Source organism: Phragmites australis, chromosome 9, assembly GCF_958298935.1.
Source record: "Phragmites australis chromosome 9, lpPhrAust1.1, whole genome shotgun sequence".
In the NCBI taxonomy this organism is placed as follows: domain Eukaryota; kingdom Viridiplantae; phylum Streptophyta; class Magnoliopsida; order Poales; family Poaceae; genus Phragmites; species Phragmites australis.
The window spans coordinates 151,770-161,539 of NC_084929.1; positions in this window are offsets into that span (position 1 = coordinate 151,770).

Sequence of the window (9,770 nt, forward strand, 5' to 3'; positions counted from 1 at the left end):
CAAAGAACAAAGGGGTTATCGAGTGCACGCCAAGATCCATTTCCCTCAAGAATCTTTTTGGTGATCAGGTCACTCTCAACCTTGAGAGGAGTGACCCTTGTCTTTTCGCTTTGGTGGGTGCCACATCCTTGGATATTGATTTAATTCCAGCGGTTTGTGAGTTCCCAGATGTTTTTTTGGAAGAGCTATCGGGTATGCCTCCTGATCAGGAAATTGAATTTGTTATCGAACTTCTACCTGGAACGGCACCAATTTCAAAATGACCTTACCGAATGCCTCCAAATGAATTGGCCGAATTGAAGAAGCAACTCCACTAACTCTTAGAGAAGGGTTTTATTTGTTCGAGCTCCTCACTTGGGGATGTCCAGCTATCTTTGTTAAGAAGAAGTACCATAGTTTGAGAATATGTGTTGATTATCATCCCTTGAACGTGGTCATCATCAAGAATAAATATTCTCTTCCTTGCATTGACATCTTATTTAATTAATTGTTCAGTGCTCAAGTTTTCTCCAAGATTGATTTGAGGTTGGGTTATCATCAAATCAAAATCCGAGCAGAGGACATTCCTAAAATGGCATTCTCTACTTGTTATGGTCTCTATGAGTATACCGTCATATCTTTCAGCCTAACTAATACCCCGTCCTATTTCATGTACTTGATGAACACCGTCTCTATGGAAGAAATTGATAACTTTGTGGTAATATTTATTGATGGTATTCTCATTTACTCCAAGACCGAAGATGATGATGCCAAACATCTTCGTATTGTTCTCGAAAGACTTGGAGAACATCGTCTTTTTTGTCAAGTTTAGTAAATGTGAGTTTTGGTTGAAAAAGCCTCTTTTCTTGGTCATGTCATATACAAAGAAGGAATTGTCGTGGACCCAAGCAAGGTACAAGAAGTGTTAGATTGAGAACGACCACAAAATGCAACCGAAGTTCGGAGTTTCCTTGGACTAGCAGGATATTACCACCGATTCATTGAGAATTTATCTAAAATCTCTAAGCCAATGGACAAATTGTTGAAGAAGGAAGTGAAATTCAAGTGGTCCAAAGAATGTGAAGAATCTTTTCAAATCTTGAAGACTCATCTCACAACCGCTCCCATTCTTGCGCAACCAGACACTCATAACTTAAGTTAGAAAGTACGATGTAATTGCTTGTTGTCCAAGCCCGAATGGAACACACTTTGTGAGGATTTTCTGAAGATTGGACTTGATATGGTTGAGGAAGGATCTTTATCTAACCTCCAAATGAAATCTCCCCTTCTCGACCAAATCAAAGAATCCCAAAAGAAGGACAAGGGCATGGTTCAAATTCGTAATAAGATGAAGGAAGGTAGTTGTTTCACTGAGGACGACCTAGGTGTCCTATGGTTTGGAAAATGGATAGTGGTTCCTAAGGATCCGAAGTTGAGGTGAACAATTCTTGATGGGACTATTTTGCTATGGGACACTACACTTAAGTGATATTGGTTGTGGGACACTAAGAAAAAAAATCTTTGCTGCAGGATACTACGTATGAACTGCAGATTACAAAAATATCTTTGTTGCAGGATATTGAGTGTCCCACAGCTAAGGCCACATACGGGCAGTGTCTTGTAACAAAATTCCCCTTCTTGATGAAGCTCATAGTTCTCAATTCTCTATTCATCAGGGTAGCACAAAGATGTATCAAGATCTTAAGCAAAGTTTTTGGTGGACTCGCATGAAGCGTGAAATCGCCTGATATGTTTCCAAATGTGATGTTTGCTCTAGGGTGATGGCCAATCATCTTAGGCTGGTCGGCACGCTCCAACCCTTGTCTATTTCCTCTTGGAAGTGGAAGGATATCAGCATGGATTTCATTATCGGCCTATCTAAGACTTCTCAAGGGTATAATTCCATTTGGTTTATTGTGGACCGGTTGACTAAGTCAGCACATTTCTTTCCCGTCAAGACTACTTTCTTCGTCAAGCAATATACGGAGTTATATCTCACTCGAATCATTTGTTTTCATGGTGTTCTGAAGTCAATCACTCCGATCGTGGTTCCCAATTTGTATCTCATTTTTGGAAGAGCCTTCATGAAGTCATGGGAACCGATCTATTGTTTAGCACTTCATACCACCCTAAAATTGGAGGTCAAACTGAGAGGGTAAATCAAAAATTTGAAAATATGTTGCGAGCTTGTGCACTCGTCTATGGAAAAGGTTGGGTAACTTTCTTACCTTTTGAGGAATTCTCTTACAATAATAGCTATCAATCATGTCTCCAAATGTCTCCCTTTGAAACATTGTATGGAAGGAGGTGTATAATGCCTCTAAAGTGGTCTGAGTCCAGTGAGAGACCTTTCTTCGGTCTGAACTTGGTGTTGGAAGCCAAAGAAAAGGTCAAGGTAATTCGTGAACGTTTACGTGCTGCTCAATCTCGACAAAAGACCTACACTGATCATCGTCGATGAGATCTAAACTTCAATGTAGGGGACTATGTCTATCTCAAGGTTACTCCTCTCAAAGGGATACATCGGTTCCAAGTTAAAGGAAAGTTGGTACCTCACTGTATTGGACCCTTCCCAATTCTTGCTATGTGTGCAGTTGTGGCTTATCAATTAGAGCTTCGCACATCTTTATCCGCCGTTCATGACATTTTTCATATCTCTCAATGGAAGAAGTGCCTACGAGTTCCTACCGGAGCCGCTGATTTGGAAGACCTTGATCTGCAACCCAATATATCTTATCTTGAGTATCCAATTTGCATTCTTGAAGAAGCCAAGCACAAGATACGGAATCGTAATGTCAAGTTCATCAAGGTGCAATGGAGTAACCACAATGAAGATGAAGCTACATGGGAGCGAGAAGAGCAAATTCGTGCGAGCTATCCTGATCTTTTCTCCAATTATAAGTGATGTTATTTTTGCGCTTTGCTTATGTCTTGAAATCATGTCATCCTACCCTCACCACCCATTCTTTTATAGGTTTCTTTATTTTATAATTAGTTGATATGTACTCAATCACCATCAAGTTCCCCAAGAGAACATCCACCTTGTTATGTTGTAGAATGGTTGTAGAATAATTAACTTATCTAGGTGAATATGGTCTCAAGTAACCTACGAAACTTCTCAATTCCCTCTCTGTCCTAGCATCCATGTTCGGAGTAAGAAGCCTAATATTTTTTATTGAAACCTTGTTCTTCCCGATTCCTTACCATCCTTGTTTTTCTTCCTTCTATCCCCGAATCTCGGGATGAGATTCTTTTAGGGGTGGGGGGGGGGGGTTGTAACAGCCCAACCATTGTCCCATAGTGCATGCATGCATTCATGAAGCACTCATTTCGAATTTAAATTCAATTTGTGCTATCTGTGTTAAATAATTCTTTGTCAAGGAACTTCGATTTTCAAAATACAACTTGGTGTTGAAACTTTTTGTGATGATACTAAACTGCAAACCATGGTTTTTAGAAAATTTTCCCTGAATTTAGGAAGGCAATTTTAGGCCTTAAAAATTCAAACAATGTTTAAAAGCAGTCATCTTTGATGAATTTAAATTTAAATTTATACAACATATTTTTGAGTAATTCCAACTCAAATGATTTCCTGGTATATTTCTTTGTTAGCAAAAAATTCTTCATAAATTCTAGAGGCTTTTAGAGGCTTCATTTGTGAAGAGAAATAAGGGAGTGAAATATTATGAAAATGCGAAAGTGCACTATTACCGCGAGTCCCACTTGTCATTCTCTCCCTATGCCTCATCCTTCCTCCCGATTGATCTTCAATGGCGGTGGCTGCCGCGTGGATGCCGGCAATGCACCATCCCGAGTATAATACCTCAAAAAAAAAAAAGGAAAAAAACCCCATGTGGATAAGTCGTGTTGAGCCCGACACCACCCGGCCCGACCACACATTCCACCCGGTCGCCCCATCTACTTGCCTGCCCCAACCCTAGACTCCAGCTGTCGCTGCCACTGCCGCCCCAGCCGCCGCAGTGCCGAGTTGCCACGCCCGTCATTTCCCAGAGTGTTGTGCTACCTGTGCCCGCCAATGCCCGACCGGAGGCTAGACGGCCGATGGGTGCATGACAAGGGAGTGGAGAGGAGGAGAGAGGAGTAGAGAGAAAGAGAGAGAGCGCAGGGGCCGGCCGAAGAAGAAAGAAGAAAGAGGAAAGAAGAAAAGAAGAGAAGAAAGAAAGAAAGAAGAAGGAAGAAGAGAAAGGAGGAAGAGGAAAGGGAAGAAGGAAGAAGAAAAAATGGGAAAGAAGAGGAATTTTTGGAGTTTCCCTGATTCTATCATCGATCTGACTTTATTGTTGCAAGGTGATCTCTTCATAGTCCTTAGATGCTTGTAGATAGTTGAGATCGGTCATTTTCGTTGTCAGATTAGTGATTCAGTCGATCCGTTACGTGCAGCGACCTAAATTGTAATTTGAGGTTTAGCTAGTGTCGGGTTCGATCGTATGTTTATAATGGATGTTGTAGGCTTTGTCGATATCCTTCTGATGGCGTTTGTCTTGTTAATGTTGGTTGAGCGGATTAGGAGTAATTGATAAATGGTGTTGTTGTCCAATATGCTTTAGCTCGGGCTTTTATTTCGATTTTTCGGACCTTGACCTATCTAGAGGGAGATCCCACCCATCGTCGTGCAAGTCAAGTGATAGATGTTGCTCCGTTGTTTTTGTTATCGCATTATATGCGGGGTTTTCGATAGGAGTATGTCTTCTTTTGTTTTTGTTGTTGTGGCGTATTGGTGGTAATTTATGTACTTATTTAGGTGGTGCCGCTTCGGGATGCAACTAATTTTCACTTTCATTCGGTGAAGACAAGTGAATATAGCGGATGACTATACTTTAACTTATTATTTGGTTACCTCTATTTTTTAATTACCACACTTATTAATAATTTATTAAATTAAATGTGAGCATGTGAATTACTTTATGCCTTCTAGAGAATTGATGTTTTCTCTGGATTGTGAGGTAAAGGAAGTGAGATATATCTTCTTATCTTGCAGTTGTTTATATTCCTCGAATGCGAAGCATGACGTATATACCTATGTTAAAATTATGTCCTTCATTTATGCATGATATCCTAATATTTACTTTTTCAAGTTTACTTGAATTCTTAAATTAAAAGTGAAGTAAGCGAGATTTGTCGCTTGGAAGTAGTTCATTTACTATAATGTCTAATGTTAGAAGTTATATTGTTATCTATGTATGAAGCATGTCATACATATGCATCTCATGTATTAGAAGTTAAATCGTCATCTTATAGCCATAACTGTACTGGTATAGTACCGTAGGTTACCTGAGAAGGGGTACGATACACACTCTTATGTTATCCGAGAAGGAGTAAGGGTGAGGAAAAATATGACATATGCATTCATATGAATGTCTTTACTTTAATCGCTTCGATATCATTTTTATGTTGCAAGGAAGTCTTTAATACTGTTTTAGTTGATACTGCTACAGTGAAACATAGCTAGCAGATGATAGTATGTGATCATTGTTGTATTGTCAAGCTTAATCATGCTTTTAAGATATTGTTAATATGTTCAGTTTATTATCTTTGTTAAAGATAAATATTTAATCAAATATAACTAAATAGTTTATTAAAGCAATTCACTTGCTGAGATTTTTAAATCAAATCTTACTCTTGTTATCTTTCCAGGTGCGTCTTGAGATACAGTCGAGCGTGTGGAATGGGTAACAGCACGACTCTTGCACAAATCACATCCACTTGTTGAATTTCTGATTGTAATGTCAGTTTGATATCTCTTAGTTGTTGTGTTGTATGTCTAGCTCGTTGTGATAGGGACGTTTGATCGGGTTTTATTCTTCTTGTTAGGGTGCTTACTTCCGTTAAATGATGATATATTTATTTTTTACTCCATGATGTTTGATAAGTTATATCTCTCTAAGTTATAAGGAGATGTTTGAAATTTTTTTTAGAATTCGGTGATCCCGTAGATCGGTTTTATTAGCACTTCGGGCTTCTGTGGTACCGGGTGTTCCACGGAGCTTGCCCCACGCGAAATCCCGGTGCAACCCCTCTCCCTCCCGCCGCCCGCCGCTCTAATTAAGCCCCTCGGCCGAAACCCCAACCCCCCTCTCTTCCTTTCTGCTCTCTGTGCCGCCACTGTCCGCCATTGCCGCTTTAGCCGAGCTCGTCGAGCTGCTGACCGACGCCGACCCAACCCTCCTGGAGCTCGAAGGAGCACTCCCGTGAGCTCCTCCGCTGTTTTCAGTCGATTCCCGAAGCTTCCCGCCGCCGTACGTCGCCAACCGAGCCGCCCCGTGACGTCTTCTTCTTCCTCGCGGCCGACCACTCCTCCTCGACGCCGATCTACTATTCCCGAGCGTCTCCCCTCGATCCAATAGCACGTTGAGCATCCCCGCCTACTACTTGTGCTCCCCGGCAGCTCCTTTCCCTTCCTTGTCACCGGTACCGAGCGCCGCCTCAACGCCATTGTCGCCTCCAGCATAGCCATAGCTCCGGTGATCTCCAACGCCGAACTTCAGCTCAAATCGAACCCCCATTCACCTATGGTGCTTCCCGGCTGCTCCCCTGGCCTTGCCGCGCAGTCGCTCGCCGCCGGCGAGGTTGCCTCTGTACCCCTGCGCACACGCCGGTCATGTTTGACCGACGTCAAATATTTGACTCGGTCAATGTGGCCCCGACCCCACTGATCAGTGACTGGAGCTAGGTATTCCCGAGTAAGAAAAGGATCAAAGAAGTAAAGAAATCAGAAAGCAAATAGAAAAGGCCGAAATGCATTTTTGTTCAATTGGAAAATGATATTAATCTTGTAAAATGTGTAGTAAATTAGTTATAGATCCAAAAATTGTGATTCAAAACCTTTTTGTTTCCTTATTACCTACTCTACATGTTAAAAATACCTTCACTCATGAAATAATTACTACAATTGCTGTACTTGATAAAAAATTTTGTCAATTGTTTAAATCTTAGTAAATTCATAATAAATCTTAAAAATGGTTAAACAATTTTTTTAGTCTAACTGTAATATATACCATCTAGGAAAAATATATGAACACATTTAACTAGATTTTTCTGTACTCAATTTTATAGGTCAATTGTATGTGTTATAAATTTGTGAATTTTGTGTAGAACTAAATATAACTCTTTTTGGTATGAAACCACTTATAAATATTTTATTTAGTAATGATATCCTCATGAAAAATAGTGGTTAGCATGTAAATGACTTCCTTAATGTGAGTTCATATTTTGTTGCACGCTTTTTAAAGCGACAAAAACAGCAAATTACCTTTAAGGATAGAACTCCACTATTTTTTTTTAATAACATGAGCTTATGAACTCTGATCGAGTTGATTCTTGTTTTATTGTGTTTATAACTCAGTGCTCTACATTTCTACCAATTTTCATGCACATTTTTATTCATGGCATCAATTCTACTTGCATGCATCATGTCATTCATTTAGAGCTCAATGCCCTGGAGAGTCTCGAAGTTGAGCAAGAGATTGATCCCGAGTTTGTGACTGAGGAAGAACCTGAAATTCAAGGCAAGCATCTATGCATATTGATCCTCTTATTTTAGTGAATGAAATGATGGTTTAATTTGGCTATTGTCTTATATATCGTTAATGCATGTCTATGTCCATGTTGAGATGTCATTCGGGTAGCACCTAATTGTTATGTATTTACCATCCTTGATATATTTGTTCTCCTTATCATCCTTGTAAACCCGTAAGAATTAAAGTAAATGTCTACCCTAAAATGAAAGCGATATTGCTTAGCCATGCTCTAGTTTCCGATAGAAGTCAAACAGTAGATGGTCACCATCGTTCGCAAAATATAGGGTGTTGTCTCACATATGGATGCAATCTGAAATGGATGATGGGAAGGTTGTTGTTGCGAGACTTGAGCGCGTGTTAAGGGTAGACCCGTTTGAGTCGATTAAGAACCGTTCGTTGGTACAGTTATCTTAAGCACCTTTCCGTACTACAACATATCCGATAATGGTAAAGATAACCCGACTACTATAAGCATCGCGTTCATTCGACTTGTGCGCCCGTTATGTGGGTGAATGACCTAGAAGAGGCTACTAGGAATGTCCAAGGGTGAACCTAGCAAGCCTCCGCATTCTCGGGGATGAGGACAAAGGTTCGGGTGAGTACGTGAAATGTTGTCATGTGAATCATCCCTTGCATCAAACGGGGTGTATGGAGGGTGGCTGTCAGAGGGTGAACTTCTATCGTAGGGATCCTGAGGGACCCCTTTTTGAGATTTGGCCGGGGGGGGGGGGGTGATTCTGAATATGTTTGCGAGAGGAATAAATGGATGTAAATGCTATAGCAGGTGGGATGAAAGGATCGAATACAGGATGCAGTAAATGCACTGGAGGAATTTTTAGATAGGTTAGGGCCTCACTGAGCGTAATACCCTACTCCTGTGTGGATGCTATAAATGCCCTGAGAATATCCCTCAGGGATGTTGCTGGTTACAAGAGTGTTTGTCTATCATAGAGCTTCGGGCTCCTTGTTCTTTAGGGGTCTCAGAGAATGTGCTTGTACGAAGGTGTTCTTCGGGTCTTGGCGTCTGTGCTCTCTCCGATCTTCTCCAGAGAGTCCTTCAGTTCTTCTTCTCAGTTTCCCACACTCTAGTCTCCAACCCTCAGTTGTCTTTGTCCGTGCCCGCCGGCTCCCTTAAATACTCGCGGGCAGTAGCGTGCCCTGAAAAGGAGGGCACGAGTTCCAAGGCGCCATAAATGGAAAAGCGGTCAGTATGGGCTGCTGTGCGAGGCGACGGGGGGTTGAAAACGCGCCCCCGCCCTGTCTCCGGTCGTCATGATGGCACTGGCAATGGGCGCCGTGGAGAGGGCCCACCGGGCAGCCGCAGAACAGCCCGGCGTGCCCGTCCGGTCTTGTTCGTCTGCCACAGCACTCTCTCCCGGAATTGACTGTTCGGATCCTCGGAGAACCGAGTGCTCGGGGACCGCTATTCGCAGCCCCGAGCACTATCTCCCGGGACTACCTTTCTTGGGTCCTCGGGGTATTCGGGTGCTCGAGGGCCACTGTTCGCAGCCCCGAGCACACCCTTCCCGGTACTCAGCTCCTCTGGTCGTTGGGGGACTTGGGTGCTCAGGGGCCACTGTTCATGACCCCGAGCACTATCTTCCCAGTCACTTGGTCTTCGCAGATCATCGGAGGACCCGAGTACTCGGGGACCACTGTTCGTGGCCCCGAGCGCCCTCTCCCGGGACTTAGTCTTTTCGTACCTCGCGGGGATGATCCACGCGGGAGGATGCCATGTGGCAAACTGCTGGTCTGGCCTCGGGATTCGGGGACCCCTGGTTCCTGATTCACCGACAGCAGCCCCCGGGCCCAGAGACTGCGGATGGCACCTTCATCGTCATCGAGGCCGAACCCAGCACCGACGCCGCGTGACGTGTTTTTAGGCATCGATCTCTCCGGCCCAGACTTCTGGTATGACCCAACGGGGAGCCAAACTGACGTGCGTGATAACGAGGCGGGCGGAGCGCGTGGCAACCGCGCAGATCGAGGGTAGTGCGCCTGGCAGCCGCTGACAATCGCGCGGCCCGAGGAAGATTCGCCTAGCGGTTGCGCCCGCGGAGGAAGTTGTCTCGCCGAGCGCACCACAGCAGGCGTCGTTTGAATTCTCGAAGATATAAAAAGGAGAGGGGAGCGAACCGCCCCCCTCTTTACGCCATCTTTGCGATCAAGTCTTCGCCTTCTTCCTCCTTGCGCTCCAGAGGTCTCGCCCTCCCTTAGGCGAACAGCGCACCCTTCTTCCCCCACCGTACCAAC